The sequence below is a fragment of the Manis pentadactyla genome, chromosome 4 (genome assembly GCF_030020395.1).
Source record: "Manis pentadactyla isolate mManPen7 chromosome 4, mManPen7.hap1, whole genome shotgun sequence".
NCBI classification, from domain to species: Eukaryota; Metazoa; Chordata; class Mammalia; order Pholidota; family Manidae; genus Manis; species Manis pentadactyla.
In genome coordinates, this window is record NC_080022.1 from 74,965,847 (window position 1) to 74,982,769 (window position 16,923).

A 16,923-nucleotide genomic window follows, 5' to 3' on the forward strand; every position below is an offset into this window, starting at 1 on the left:
TGTTTGTTTTCTTTTAAAACTCTGAGTTGGAGAGAAATAGAAATGGGAGAACACTGTGCTGGGAAATTGGTGTAAGCCAGTGCAAATTTTGTGGGATGTTAAATGTTGGTAACCACATGATATTTTTAAATTATTTGTATATTCTTTATATTTTTTGGAGACCAGAAAACCAGTTTGGTAACCAAGGCCCACAGAATAAGCAGGTGAGCCAAGAACACATTCAGAACATTTGCTAAGTCCTTTCTTTCAAAAATATTGGGAGGATTGGGAGCCAGAATCAAAGGGGAGTTTGTGCAGGTGACCAGCTCCAAGTTCTAGTGGTGGCTACCATGCCAAGGAGGCAGAGGAGAGTAAAGTATTAGCAGTAGATGGTTGCTCATTGCTCATAATTTTACTATAGTCCATGGGCAAGTGTCTATGAGTCAAAAATCTATGATATGGAAGAAACATTAAAAATGAAGTTAACATGCAATACACATACACTCAAACATACATACGTACAGGAAGTGAGGCTCACAGGGAGGCAAAAGGGGCCATCAATAGACAAACACTATCTTACTAGGAGTGGTAAAGGAGAATATGACCAGGAATGAGTATATGGCTCTCTGTATAGTTATGATAACTTCCAAAGTTATTTCTCTGTTTACTCATTCATTCTGTCACTGAACACCTATTGATCACATGCAGTATATATCAGGAACTGTACGAGGTAGTGGGCATACAAAGATGAATATGGCACCACCATCTTTGGGGTACTTGAAATCTAGAGGAATTGTATTTTGGAGGAGAGCACTGAAAAGAGGAAATGAAGATATTTTTTTTAATGATCTGATTGAAAGTGAAGAGGAGGCCAGTTCTAATTGAAAGAAGCAAAATAAGGTGTGTTTGAAAGCCTTAGAAGGTGGGAGACATCTACCAAAATGGAAAGTGAATTTAGAGATACTAAGGAATAGGCCTGATAATATACTTTCAGAATATGGAGAAAGTAGAATTTTCATGAAACCAAATCAGCCTGAAGAAAAGAGGGTTGCTCACCTTCTTGCTTTGCAGCCTGAATTGAGAGGCTGTGCACTGGCTTGACCTTCTAGACTGAACAGTCTAACTTAGGGCAGATACTACAGGGTTGCACAACTGAAATGTCCATCAGTTCTTGCTTGGTGGGTCAGAGTGGCAGGAAACAATGAGTTGGGAGGGGAGCATCAGCAGCAGTTTCCTGATGGCCATGGAAATTCTCCAGAGAGCTCTCTTCTCTCTTCTGTCAGACACACAGTATGCATTTATGCTTTGTCTAGTAGTCTGAAAGTTCAGGATCACAGGCTGGCAGGGTCAACAGCAAAAGAGAATGGTCTGATTTATGTAATCTAATGCCTTTCCCTTGATTTCTTTGCTTTCTTAAGACCATTTTCTTAGAGCAGCTCAGAGTTAAATCAGAACTTGTTTGTACAATAGTTTATCAATGCCCCTTTATAGTCTCCAAATTTGGTAGCTTACTTGCCTTTTCAGCCAAGATTACTTTAGAAAACATCGTAATTTAGGTTAGAAGAAAAGCTACAAGAAAAAAAGAAGATATAATATATACAAGAAGATGTCAAAAACAGTTGTTGAATTGATGAGAAACAAGAAAAAGAAAGCTGGAGAAAAAGGTGGTATGAATTGCATTAAATTCATAATTCAGTTAAGGCAGTATATGTTAACAACTATGCTTAGAGAGAAATGCAATCAACCACAAGTAAACAATTTTAAATATGTTCTTAGATAGTAGAAAGGCTATAAATTAGTTTACTTTAAACTGTAAATATATTTCTTTTCTCCAGAAATCTGAGTGAACTATTTGATACTACCCACTAAGAGAAGAAAAATAAAGAACAAAAAACAGACTTTAGAAACTGTGCAACACTTTCACTGTCTCTTCTTCAGAAGCTTCTAGCAACAGTTTTTCAGTACTCACTGTTTCAAACCTTAAAAAAAAAGGGGGGGAAAGGAAAGCACAAAGTGCATCTGCATTTGCTTTTCCAGATTTCCAGAAATATTTTTCTCTGTGCCTTCATCAAATATTTTCTCACCTGCAGAGGTCCCTCTCTGGCTCTGCTCGTTGCAACACACCAGCTCATCTTCCCAGCACCATCTTCATTCAGCGTGGTCATCATAGCCAAACACCATTGATCTATGTGGAAGTCCATTGAAAAGAGGTTTTCTATGGGCATCTATGTGCAGATCACTGCATTATAAAACAAAACATTTGACTACAAACCGATTTGCAGCAAACAAACTGGATTACAAATGCCAGTGATCTTCAGTCACATCACCACTGAATTCTGCCATGCTTGGCCAGACTCCATTAACCCATTACTGTGAGCTATAGCAGTGCTTGTGCCCAGCTGCAATGAATGTTCTGAGAATAATTACCTGTATGCCTGTTAGACTCACACTGGATATCAGATTCTAAAAATGTCTGGGGGTCATCCACGCTATGTACTGGAGGCCACAGTCAAATTAGAATGGGCTGGAGGGAGCACAGTGAGGGAGGAGAAAACTGACCACTCAACATTTTCTTCTCTGAAAAATAGACAATATTTCTAGTGCCTGAATGCCTGTTTAGTTATTCTACTCAAGTTCATCTAAGGGGGGGGGGGTCTTGTCAATAAAGTCAGACCAGACTCTTGGTGTGTAACAGGGTTTTTGAGGGTCTTTTTGAGAGCTTCATTAAAAGCAGACAGTTTCTCTAACCTTTTAGCAGAACCTGTTATCTGATGACGTGAATTAAAGTCTCTCAAATGACTAATAATCATATCAGGGCTGCCATGTCAGCTTGTAGATTTGAATAAGAGGGTCTGAAAACATTTGCATGCCTCAGTGTGCCAGTGCTAAGAAGCTAATGTGATAGTGCTGTCATAAAGCACTGGAAAGACATGACTTAATGTAATCTGTCATGTCATATGCTAATCTTCAACCATTACTTGAGTGCTGTAAGTAAGTAGAAAGCATTTGGGAGAAATCCTTTCCAATTTCTCTGAGTACCACTTCTGCTGCTGGTCAGCTCAAATGGGTTTTGTGCATTTAATGCAAAGCTCAAGTCAAGTTGGTTTAGGTCACACTTAATTAACCAGCACACTGATGGGCTGGGCTGCTGTAACTCCATGGAAAAGTTATTTCAGAGGCAGCCTAACAAGTAAATATTTCATATGCTAAAGGAAAAGGGAAAAGTACCCTTTCTCAGTCCTTAATAAAGACTATGTTCTTTCAGAGAAAACACTGTGACTCATAACAGTACATGATTTTGGTTTCTGCCGACCTCTTTCTATATTTGAGTTGAGTTTATGGAAAGAAGATAATAAATAGTTAAAGACATTGCTATCACCCTGATAACAGGAACTCCTCTGTTCACCAGATACAGACTTATCTTTCAGACAATAGAGGCTGCTTCAACTCTTAAGTCCACAGAAAGAGAGGACAAGTGATCAAAGGGAGACGTCCACTTGGCATACTCTTTAACAAGATGACAACATCTCTTAATATACAGTCATTAAGAAAGGAGAGTTCTTAGAGCTAAGCACAGTTTGTGAGACAGACAATGAGTGAGACTGGAGAGACTGACAAATCTTGCCCAATTTTTTTAGGAAAGTGTGCATGGGATTGTGATTCAAAATATGAAGGAAGTTATTTTTATCAACCACACTGAGTCAAGTCAAAAAGATGCTTAAGAACTCGAAGAACTGCCTTCTGGAATAGCATTTTTGAGGATACTGAGCAGATGGCATAAGATTGGCCCCAGAGACTCTGCCTGAATTTCCCGACATTCCTATGAGGCCTGCTATTGGTAACCCAAGGGAACTTTTGTGCACATGGGACATGGCTTTTTATAGGGTCTAATTAGGAAGCACAGACAATTCCTACCTACAGCATTTCCTTGACAAACGTGTGTCAAATTCATGCAGAAAATGAATTTAAATCAAAGTTGATAGAGATATGAGGTTGTATTTTCCTTCCAGCCAAGGATCCTGCTAAACTTTGGGCTATCTCTCAAAAAAAGATAAAAATCTCATCCCAGAAGTGCTGTACATCAGCACTACTTACACCTCTTTCAGAATATCTTGCCAATTCATTATGAATTGATGGTCACCTAGTGTGGTTACATCCTCTTTATTGTGGGCTTACAAAATTCTAACTGACATTTCAAAGAGGTGAAGGGTCAGGGTAAATTTGGTGCCAGTGAAATGGGACTACTTATCTAGTTTTTTGTTCCTGACACAACCTAATCATCAGGGAACTCTTTTTCTTAACTTTTCAGTTCTTATTCAGCTGTGACGACTGGTCAGATGACTCTGTTGGGCTGGTCAGAGCTGGGCTCACCAGCACAGATATCTAAGGCCAATCATTTTTCGGACCATCTATTTTGCAGGGCACTTTCAGCTCAGTCCAGGTGACTTGCATTTGTATATTGCTAGGTCTGGGAAAATTTATTATTATTATTATTAAGAGAACAAAATAACACATTCCTAAGGTTTGATGTCAATGGCTTCACCTTCCAAATGAGGGCGATAAGATGTCTTCCAAGTCCTGCAGGGACTTACCAACTTGAGTTAATATCACAGAAGACTTACTAATAAGTCCCAGAAAATGATACTGCCTTACAGCATATAGCCAAAGCAACCTCCCCCTACTTTTTTCCCATATTGTTCTGTTCCTGATAGACTATCCAAATAATCGTCTGAGTTAATCTCTACCAATTGCTGTGATTTTCTGATGGCCTCTCAAACTTCTGACTCCAGCAACTTAAATTATTCTCTACTCCTAGCTCTTTCTATACTTACTTATCCAATGCTCAGAACTCTCTGGAGCTCATGATAATCCTTCTTGCATCGTCCCATAAGACTCTCTTAAAAAAGAAAAAAGCATTCTACCACCTTCTCTTCCCTATGATTGTTTAAGCCATGATTTTTGCCTAAGCTGTCTCATTCTTTGTGAACCTCAAACTATATCCCTTCCCATTATTAAAATAATACTTTTCCAATTTGTTTGGGAACTATTCCCTGGTTAATCCAGCCAATTACTAATATTATCATTGATTCTCAATTGATCGTTTTCATCTATTCATCCAACACATGTGATTGAGTTCCTCTGTTGTGTTAGGTGTGCTCAACAGTAGTGATGGTGATCAAGTCAGGAAATAGTTTTCTCTCAGATTCATTCTGTCCTAAGTCTTGTATGTAAGTTATGGTGGCTGTATATTTTTCATTTGACTTTTTATATTATATGCTCCTAGGGGCACTAAGCAGAGAAGGCTTTTTGACCAGATCTGTTATTTTATATATCCACATACTTTTAGCTTCCTCTCTGCCTTCTGAAGCAGCCTGGACAATTTTCAGTTATGTGGAGGTGTTCACTTCAGTTCTAAAGGGACTTATTAATTTTAACTTTTATTGTACAAATAACACTGTATACAGCAGTACAGAAGATAAAAACGAATCATATCTCTAATGTCAAGTAGTTTGTAATCTTTAGTAGAAGGTAACACTTTATATATTAGAGAACTGAATGGCTCAAAGACAGCATGAAATCAAGTGCCAGACCGCATTGGATCAATAGGGATGGTAGCGGTGGAGCATACAAGTGAGGACTACAGGTGATAAGAGAAAGAAGAAATGATGACTGGTTGGAATTCCTCAGAAAATTAACACAGAATATTGGGGATAAACTACTTAAAGTAACACATAGGTTTATGCAAATTTATCATGAATTAAGTTTTATTAAGGATATTAGGGAAACATGAGTGTCTTGTATGGATCCTGGTGGGACTGAAACAAGATGAATCACTAGGAAGTTGGGGTCTTTAAAGTGAGGGGATCAGAGACAGGGAGAAAGTAAACTGGAAAGCATGAGGCCTGGAAACTGAGATAATCTTACCTATAAAGTACTAGATTTACTACTATAATTCCAAAATCAAATTTATTAGCATTAAAAATAGAAACAGAATTAAGAAACAAATGGCTGAAGGCATTAAGGTGTCTTATGCTGACTCACCAACTAGAACTTTTAAATCAGTTCAGGACCATTCTCATATCTTATGTAGTTTAAAAATATGTATTTCTAGATATTATTAACTTACTCATTATCTTCCCTATTAAGAATCCTGATTTATGGCTAGGCATAATATAAATTCTTAACCAATATCTGCTCATTTTTAATTAGGGGGTTTAGGTTTTGCTAAAGGTTCACTGGTAAAGACAGATCATTCATTTCTGAATCAAGTTTTTACTTTTTAGAGGCCATTGTGTCTTTACAGCCCCTTGTCAGCTTCCTGCTGGGTTTCTGTACAAGAACTTAATTGTTAATGTTTCCCAGCTGTGTCGCAACCATGCTTCTTTAACTCCTTCCTTTCTGCCTGCTAAATGGTATCCTGTATTTGAGAAGTCAAGTCACCACTATGGGCTTATTGTAGAGATCAAGAATTAATTTCCAGGTGGGAAGATTTGATTGGAGAGAATGCACGTGAATCTTATCAGATGCAAAGCCGTGTCATATATACACTTCTGTTACATTCTCTTAGGTTGAGGTAAATACGTGAACTTTAATCTTGAATCTTGTATAACATCAAAGATCTCTTTTCTTGATTTTCTTCATCTCTTATGTATTTTTTAAAATTTATTTATTTGCTTATTTATTTAACCATCAACTGCCTCCTTAAAACTCTTCTCTACATTCAATCCTTATAGGCAATTCTTTGGCTCCCCCTTTACTTCTCCATCTTGCCTTGATGAGCTATGATCTTTGATGATCTTCAGTTCAAACCCCCAGTGAGTCCTGCTGTCAAACCCTATCCATGTCTGTATACCAGGCAAGCTCAGTGCATCTTAACACCTGTGAAAACCATCCAGTTTTCTTTTAGTTTCTGAACATACTCGCTGCTAATTCGTGTTGCAAGGGAATGTCTCTGGTAGCCCAGGCAGAAATGGTTTCTTCCTTCATTCTGTGCTTTTTGTTATGAGAAGCTTCTTTCTCTTTTACAGGTCCTTCTAGAAATTAAGATTTTTCCATTACCTCTACTTCTTATTCTTCAGACTCCCTTTGTTCTCTCCCCACTTCCTACTTCCAGTCTTCCAAGATCTGCTGAGTTGCAGATTTTCCTGTTAACTGCTGTTCCAAGCCGTCATTTGTATCAATCATCAAGCCCCAGGGGCCCTGGATGCCTCTCTCCCACATTGTGCCAACGTCACATGCTATCCATACTGTAAACCTGGTCCCAAAGCCTCCGTGTATCACAGGCTCCCTCGTCTTCCCAATCCACTGCCAGAATTTACACTCAGTGGTAAGAGTTCATAGGATCATCTCACTCAGAAATGACCAGCGAGCAGTTTAGGAGTTGACTGACTGAATAACAAACTCTCACCTCTTTCCCTTGTAACTCTGTCCATTCAACTTTTCTTTCAACTCTTTATGATAGCTTCCCTTGCAGGATTCTTTCAATATTGAAGGAAAGAAGTACTAACATTTATTGTCTACTTTTATTCCAGACTGTGTCTATGGTTATTCACAAGCTCTATCTCATTTAATTAACTATTTTGTTTGTTAATTTGACCAATATTTATCACCCACGATAGCCGGCATCGATTATTCTGTGTGTTGAGAACTGGACTAAAGCACTTTATCATATGTCTTTTCATTTTAGCTTCACATAATTCTGTGGGAATAAGTGCTATTGATATCCCTCACTTTATGAAAAGAAGTGAAGCGCAGAGAGGGGAGATAACTTTTCCAAAATTAGTCAGGTAGAAGGATTCAAGTGAAGAGAGTGTAACCCCAGAGATCATGCCTTGAGATAACGGCCACAAACAAGATAGACTTCCTGCCCTCTGGGAATTTAAGCCCAGAGGGAGGAGCCCATTACACAACTATTTATACGAACAATGGTTTAATTATATCTGTGAGTTCTAAAGAACAAGAATAGACTTCCATGATGTTGTAGAACATGAGGACCTGAACTCGTCTAGGAGTTCAGTAGGTCTTCCTCAATGCAGTGACATTTACACTGAGACCTAAGAGTGAGTGGGAGAGTGAGTGTGGACTGGGGGCATGATGGAGTGATCATTTCAAGCAGAAGAAACAGCAGGTGGTATAGACTCTAAACAGCAAAATGCCTGGAGTCACAAAGAATTCAGTGAAGCCCAGTATTGGCTCAGTGTTTGTGATGGAAGAAAAGGGAGTGGTATGAAGTAAGGCTGGAGAGATGGACAAGGGACTGTATCATACAGTGCCTTGGAGGCCAAGGGAAAGATTTTGGTCTATTGGAAATGCAGTAGAGAATGGAAAAGTGGAAGGTTTCAAAGTAGGAAAGTCACTTAGATTTGCTTTTTAGAGCTGGCATTATATTGAATAAATTAGAGACAGTTGGAAGCAGGTGTAGTATATCAATTAGAAGGACATTTTAATTGGCCAGTGAAGTTTCATTATAATGCTTATTTTACATATGAAGAAACTAAAGTTCAGAGAAGCTGCACTACTTGCTTAAGTTGACACAGCATGTGTCAGAGACAGGATTTGAATCCAGTTCTGTCTGACACTCAAGTTCATGTTACTTTCTACCACATCAATCCTCCTCTTGTGAGCATGACTTATGCCTTTCTATCGCTATGTGTAACATGAGGATATGCTTAGGAGAACTTCCACAGAGCACAAACATGGTAATTAGGACACTATTAATTTTAACTCATGTCTTTGAGGTCAAATCTAGTGTTCTTTCCACATTACACTCTCTCTTGTTTATTAGCTAACAGCATGTTTCAAAATGATCCCACTTTATGATGAAAATGGAAAACATTAAGTCTTAAAAGTCATTACAGTCACAAATACAAAGTATGAAAGTACCTGCCCAGTACCTCACAGGATTATTAAGAGGCTAAGATAATACGCATTAAAATATTTTGTAAATTGCCCAGCACTGAACAAAAGTAAGACATTACTGATTTTTGCTATATGGGAACCCAGAGTGCCATGGAAACTTCTCCAGTAGGAATGGGATGTCAATTTTGAATTATTTTGATTATCAGTTGCCAAAAGCACTGGCAGACTGAAGTATCCATGTATTTCAAAGATTTTTGCAAATCAGGAGCAAGGCCAAGAGAAGCAGTTGTAGTAGCTCCCCCCGTATTCCATTAAGTGGTCATGCCTTTCAGACTCAGTTGGATAATCCTCAATAAAATGAGTGGTCCTACAGAAACCTGTGTGCCCCAGAATGACACCTGGTGTGCCATTACTTCTATTTTATGAGGCAAAGGCATTTTTTTTCTAAGTACACCTGAAACTGAGAATTTATTTTTGCAATTTGAATTCTCAAGGAGAATGGAACATGGATACACAAACCCAAATCAATAGTCATCTTTCTTCCATTAAAGAACTTCTAGAGTCTTTTATAGGAGTCCATTTCTTATCATTATCCCGTTCCTGAAGAAACTTTTGATCTGACTTGTTTTTCGTCAAACTGCAGATCATGACCCATTGGTGGGTTGTAAAATCAATTGAATAGTCATAAACAGTATTTTTAAAAAATGAAATAGAAGAAAGAGAAAATATCCAAGCATGTTGTGTGTAGCAGGGATATTGTTTTAGGAAGCTTTCATGTCAGCCACAGATGTGTGCCTGTGTCCTGGGTCACAATAGAAATGTTTCTCTTAGTGTAGATCACTAGCCCCCAAAAATTACAATGAAATCGTCTAATAGCTTCAGGAAGAAATCTGGTGTCTTTACAGTTTTGCAGGTTGGACTTATTCAAGCCTTAGCCCCATTTCAGAACATAGAGGTGCTCCCCAGGTTTGATACAGATAATCCTTGCTTCAATATAAGAATTCCCCTAAGAGGTTTCAGAAAGGTGCACCACATGGAGAAAGTGGTGAATGGAGAAACAGCACTGCCCAGCAGTGTTTCAAGAAGAGAGCTCTGCCCTGATGGCTCCTGGAGGGAGGTTGAGAGATTTGTAAAGCAATAGCCAAGAATAGAGCTTCTTCAATAACATGTCGAGGATGTATCATGTGCTGGGCTATGGACTTACATATTTATTTTATCTATTTCCTAACCACTTATGGTACTCACAACGTGCCAGGCTCTGTTCTCAGTGCTTTACAGACATTAATCCATGTAACCTGTGAAGCAGGCACTCGTGTCAGTCCCCTTGTAAAGGAGAATAATTAAGACATCGGGTAGATTGGGAACAACAAAGGAAACACGGTCTGTGCTCTTCTTCTATGCCTTGCTGCTTTGGTGCCTCTCCTCAGTTGCCATCGTTATGCTCAGGAATAAGGGTTTTTTACCATTGATTATACCTCATCTCTCATCCCTAAGGCAAAACTGTGTGCGTGTTTATGTGTGCATGTGCTCGTGAGAGTGCAGGGGTCCATGTATGCACTTACGGGTAGGAGTGGTGGGAAAGGCAACATGTAAGAATCTTGTCAACAGAAGCCTAGAAGAAAGCCAATTTGCATAAATGTCAAAAAGCAGTAGCTTCCTACCCTTCCTCTGACACTCTGCTTCCTTGTACAACAACCTGGTTAAAATAACACCAACGAAAAGGTGGACCATAAGCTCCCCTTCTTCCACACATAGGAGTTTCAGGTAAGCTTCAGAAGGTTAAAATCCTCTGCCACAGGGCAAAACTTTCAAAGTAGCTGAGCTGGAGAGTGAAGGGGAAAGTGAGAAAGGATTTGAAGGGAGGGAGGGCTCGCATGCTGAAAGGTTTTTATGAGGCCTTGTTAAGAGCCAGGGAGGAAGAACAAAGCCTTCTGATATGGGTACAAAGCGTTCCCTGGGTTGGTAAAAAGGTTTAATCATGTTCCATAATCAGAAAAAAAGACAGAAAATAAAAGCACCAGAGGGCTAAGAGGAAAGAGAAACTAAGGGGAAAAGAACTGAAATTAGGTTGATCAGTGTTTATAATGTGGATATTATCAATTTATCCTTTGCATGTGAAAGCATTAATTACAAAGTATCCTTTAGAAAGAGCATTGGTGTAGCCAGTTATCATTTTGAGGGAAACAGACACTTTTCCTCAAGTGGGAGTGGAGAATAGTAATATTTTGGTCCTATAGGAAAATTAAAGATAGCAGAGTTCCCAGAGGCCCCAAATTCCACTAAGTATTAAGTTAGTGAAAGTTGGTTATTGTTTCCACATGTTCTTAGTGCCCACCAGGGGATTTTTAAAGATGACAGTCACTTAGACCTCAGTCTTAAGTGTGCGGAAGGCGAGGAGGGCGTCAGGAGGGCGGGAAAGAGGTGAGTCCCTGCGCCAACCCTATTACTCCAGCAAAGGCTGATCAGCTGACTGGACTTCCAGAGAGCCTTCCAGGGCATCCTGGCTGGCTGTGTGTGTTTTGCCCTTTCTCTGACTCCCATTATGTTTGCTTGTTTCACTGAGGAAATATTTTTTTCAGTCACTGTATGAGTGCATTGGGTAGATCACTTACCATGCAAATTAGAGGGACAGCTCCTTGAAGGTAAGGACTGTGTCATTCACTTCATAGTATTCACAGCACAGAATGTCATGTCTGTCCTAAATATATTAAACCCTCAATAAATGTTTTTCTTGATTGACGGAAATATAAGATGTCATGGAGAACCAGGCAAGAGTACCCTGTGTACCCTGGAGCTGTTACTGCCATTACTCTTATCTTTTATATTGCTTTTTAAAGGACTTCTAGACATTAGATTCAACTATGTCTCAGTCTTTTGGGATACTTGTAGGAGACTACCTCCCCATAACCCCAATTTCTATCCAAAGCGGGCTGTGGCAATTCAAATCAGGAGCTACTATGGACAATTTAAACATATACGGAAGATGGTTGTCCCAATTGCATATGCAGCCCACTTCTGACATTCATTGACTCACTCTAACATGGATTCCTCCCTTGTGCTCAGAAACCAGCTCCAGATAATCAATCTCTCAAAGGCAGTTTGCCTGTTTCTTGGAAGTTTCACGTACAGCTTTCCTGACATTGAGGTTCCATCTCTCAGAATTGTGATTACCACACGCTACCATGCCTACAGGCTGCCATACTTACTGGCCTGTGAAGAAACAAAGGTAGCCTAATCAGCTGGTATATACTTATGTCATGAATATAGACCCTGATGGTCCTCAGAGGTATGGTATTTCTGCACACAGGCCACCTGTTTGTGGTTAAGCTACTGCTGGCTGAAGGCTAACACCGGTACAGACTCTGCGAACTACTTTGTTACTTACAGGTAACAAGGTACATTAGGAGAGAGTGCAGAGAAATGTCATCCGTTCCCCACTTAGTGCTTCTTCATACATAATGTTCTAGTGCGAAATGTCAGCGTTAGCGTCTACAGGTTATCTGTGTGTGGATAATTTATGAAGTTATCCAGCTTGTAAAAGAGAAGTGGATTCTGGGCACTTCTGGTTTTGCTGCTAAAAACATTAGGATGATGGCATTAAAAGAAATGAATGAGGGAGAAGTGAAGAAGAGGCAAGGAGAAAGAGGAGCCCCAAACTCTGCATGACCGTTGGCATCCTGAAATCCCTCTTTGCCGCACTCCACCTCCATGAGGAGTGTGAGGACCTGCAAGAATATCCCACATGCATTCCTTCTCAGACAGCATAGGTCAGCCTCTGCCCTTTCCTCCATTTGGATTTTGTTAACCGAGGCTAACCTGCGACACAGTGTTTGCGCTTTGCTAACTAAGTGCAGGGTAAACAAGCTCTCTGTGACTTTGTGAACATTAAAGGCCATCCGGCCCACCTGTCTGTGAGTCTTTTGCTTAGTCCTCGATGCAACATTAGTTTGTTCACTCTTTCATTCATTCACTGAGTATCTGTTTTGTAAATGTCACAGTGCTGGATGACATGATGATGCAAAGGTAAGCAAAGTATATTCTCTGCTCTCAAGATGGCTGCCCCCACTCCTCCGGGAAGATAGAGATATAAACATTAATTTCAGCAGTATCTCAGTGTGCTTTTTTGTACCTGGTTGCTATGGGAACACATTGGTCAAGGCCCTTACCCCAGTCTGGGGAGAAGGTGGCCAGGGGAGGATTCCACAGGAAGCGGTGCTTGGGAAGTGGGTGACAACCAGGAGTTAGCTTGGGAGTTGGTGGGAAGAAGAGACAGGAAGAGCAAGGGGATGTTTCTTGCAGTGATCAGCTTCTGCCAAGGCTTAGCAGGGAGGAAAAATAGCCAGTCTAGAGAAATGCAAACAGTTTGATACAGCTGGGGCACCAAGACTGGAGAACATAAAACAGATAACGAAGGGCATTTGAAGTCATAGCAAGGAGTTTGGACTTATCCTCAGGACCATGGGGAACCACTGAATGCTTCAAACTGGGGGTTAACAGATCTGATTTGCATTTTACAAGGATCTCTCCAACTGTAGCATGGGGAACAGATTGGAGCCAGACAAGAGATCGGCTTGATGGCCATCACAGTAATCCAGAGAAGAATGTCGAGGGCCTGGCCTAAGGGAGCAGCCAGGGGATGACAAGCAATGGTTAGACACAGCAGGACATGGTGCTGATTGCCTGTGGGATGTGAGGGAGAGGAGAAGCCAAGGATGACCCCTGGGTTCTGATGACAGCATCCTGCCAGCTTCCCAGCATGCTAAGTGGTTAAGACATAGAATTATCAGGTACAACTTAATTTTTACTTTTTCTCTTATTTTGTTATTATTTTTTTAAATGTTAGTTGTTCTTCTATAGGAGAAAATGACAATGACTCAGCTATGATAGTCTTTCTAACTTTGAAAACTAATAATAGCGTATAAAGAAGAGGCAGGCTAGTAGAAAAGTTGGAAAAAATACTATTCAATTTTCAGGGGAAAAAAAGCCTATGCCATATGCAGAAAGTTTCCAATTAGGTTAATGTACCTTAAACTGTATTAGTAATTAAGTGCTTTGGGTATTAAAATACCTAATCTAGCTTCAGGCTGTTTTTGATAAGTCCTCTGACATTTTCCCAGCAGAGGAGGCTTCGCCTGGGATTACGGAGCTGTTGGCTCTGTTCCCCAGCTCTTACCGGCTTACTGTGTGACCTTGCTGAAGCTGTGCTAGAGCACCAGCCTTTAGTTGCCTTATCTGTAAAATGGCAGAAAAGCGAACATGATGGATCATGTGAACACAGATGCTTCTCCTAACGCAGAGCTGGGAATTCAATGAGGTAGAACTTTTTCGGGGGTGAGGGTGGCCGGTTGATTTGAGTTTGGCTTTTATGTTATTCATTCTATTGAGGACATATTCATCTCTAAGTACAGAATACCTGATATTTCCTGTTTCAATGATTTTTTTTTCTTTTGGTAACATAAGAAGTTGGCAGATAGGCAGTCTAGGACATCCATACGAGATGCACAGAGCTATGGTAACTCAACCGAGCACCGAGAACCCGAGTTCCTGCTAATCTCCACTCTGATAGTCTGAGCATTTCCTTAAGGCTGAATAGCAGCTGTACCTTCAAGACCCATACCTACATTCAGCAGGAAAAAAGTAAGAAGAGATGGTGCCAGCTTCATTTTTGCCATTTTTTAGGAAGAAAAGCATTTTTCCAGAGGCAGTGCCATAATCGCCTCAGACTCCCATCAACAGAACTGCGAACCCCACCCACCCCCTCCACCCTGATCCCAGGACAACCACTGGGAAAGTGCGACAGAGCTTTTCCCGCTTCCACTGTGAAAGGGGGCAAGGAAAGAGGGGGCTGGGAATAAAGTGTTGAGTGAGCAAATCAACAGCACCCGTCACACCTGCTAACCAGAGTGCCATGAAAAGCTGGGGAGCGACTCAGGTCGGCCAAGTCTTTGGAAAGGCAGCCCTCACTTGGGAATTTGCTTCAAATTTGGTGGGAGCTTTCAAATAATTTCTTTGCTTCAAATCTGTGAAAATTCAGCCCACCCCAGAAAGTGAATTAGAGGGAAATCTGATTTCTTCATCTAGCAGGTAGAAGTAGCAATGAACGAAAAGTACAAGTAGAGAACAGAAGAGACAAAGAGGTAGCCATGACAGTGGGATGGGAGCCAATTCCTGAAGAAGCCTAGTTTATCTCTCACCCTTCAGACTTGTTCATTGTGGGGTGTGAAGGGCAGAAAGCAAGCCCAGGAAAGAACAATCAAATTATTTATTTGTGTGATGCCCTTATAAGAGTCACTGACCCTGCATTTGGGGACACAGGAGTAAAAGGACCGTACAGTTAAATGTGTTCCCAATTCCCACATTGGATGGCCCTTCAATATGCACTGATTTTCTCCTGCTTCCTGTAGAAAGCCTTCCTCTTCTTTGGACAAGATGGCAGGGAGAGTGCAAGTGTGTTTTCTCCATCAAATTTTAATAAAGTCTCAATTTTCCTTTTCACATTATCACTTAACAAGTTTATTGTTCATGCTTACACACCTCAGGCAGCTTTTTAGGACATTAGGGAAAAACTGCGCACCACTTTTCTTTTTTAACCTGGAAATAAAACATGAGGAATTACAATTCCTATTCCTAGAGAGGAAGGACAACTCCCAGGTCTGACCACTTACCCATGCCTCCTTGGCCTCTGATCCTACTGAATGGCGAGCTTGAACTGCGCCATGACTAAAAAGTCTTTGAAACTACAGATCACCTTTCCTTTGAGCCTTCGGCATTACGTAAACCTCCTTAGTCATTGAAAGTGAAAAAAAAAAAGAATCCTGTTTAAAAACTCAGCTTCCTTAGTGAGATTGTCACTTCCCCTTTTTTTCAAGTGAAATATTTTCCCACAGACAGGACGTGTATGTGTTTTCAAATGTCCCAGTCTGGCTCAGGATCCCTGATAGATTCAATGAAGCTGGAGTGGAGCATGTAACTCACATGCTAGTGAAGTAATGCAGGGGCTTTCAGACAGAGCTCAGTGAGGAGAAGCAGATTCCTTAGCTGGTGTAAGTGAGCTGGCAACTCAATTTCAAGGACACAGGAGAATTACCAGGGAGGTTCTGACTACAGAGCAAAGCCTTGTCTGTGTATTTTTGCATGCATTTGTGCCACTACTAATCTGTCTGCTTGCGATGCGATAGCCCAGTTCCTTTACTAGATTGAGTGCATCCAGGAGAAGAGAAGCAAGCTCACACACAATTAGGACATATTTGTGAACAATACAGTAAGTGAAATTAAGGTTAATAAGCACTGAATATATTTTCACATCACTCTGCTGGCACTTGCTCCAATGACTCAAAGCCGTACAGACTACACTCTGAAAATCCATTGCAGAGACACTATGATGCCCTTCATGAAGTTTGCATATCGATTGTCCAAGAGCTTCATCAATTCATGTCAACACATGAATTAAAAGCCCCTAGAATCATAGTTGCCAAAATCTGTTCAAGAGAAAATGTTCTGATTCCATCATCCTTCAATTCTTTCCAGAGATGACACATAAAAACCTCAGACCCAAGGGTAAACTACGAATTGTAAAGGGATTTTTTTTCTGTGAATAGTATATGGCATTGGACACTCAACACCCTTTCCCTTGTGATTTCCTGTATCAGGGATGAGGAGAGGAGGTAAACAAGGCACAGTTTCGAGGAGCTGGAAGAGCAGGAGTTTCTTCCGGCAAGAGTTGGTATGTTTACTTCCTGTCCTAATGCGGTCATAGCAGCATGCCTTGATCTCCTCTGGGAATATCAGCACAGAAGGGTATGAGCCAGAGAAATTCTGGGAAATAAAAAAAAAAAGCATCTCAGGTGTGAGAAACAGCCTCTCTAAATTTATGTTTTAGGGTAAATAGGTACTCTGCTCTGTAGTGAATTGAGGGAGAATTTTCTTTCCAGGGTTTTTTTGCATATCTCTAAACTCTTTTGACATGACAGGGATTTGAACTCCTCACCCAGCCCTATGTCCTCTTATATAGGTACTACCTGAGTTAAATGAACATATATGATATTTAAAGACAAAAAAACATATGATATTTAGACACAAAAACTA

General features: G+C 40.4%; 1 long non-coding RNA gene across 3 annotated transcripts in view; it reads right to left on the bottom strand.

Annotated features, from left to right (window-relative positions):
* The window catches only part of LOC130683378 (uncharacterized), a 41,438-nt gene extending 39,291 nt beyond the window's left edge, over positions 1–2,147 (bottom strand). For 2 of the 3 annotated variants that reach the window (XR_008997052.1, XR_008997053.1), the window contains exon 1: positions 2,064–2,137. This is a non-coding gene — a long non-coding RNA (uncharacterized LOC130683378). Of the gene's footprint in view, positions 1–2,063 lie in introns of all 3 variants that reach the window. The other variant, XR_008997054.1, reaches the window with a different exon arrangement.
* Positions 2,148–16,923: the final 14,776 nt, after the last annotated feature.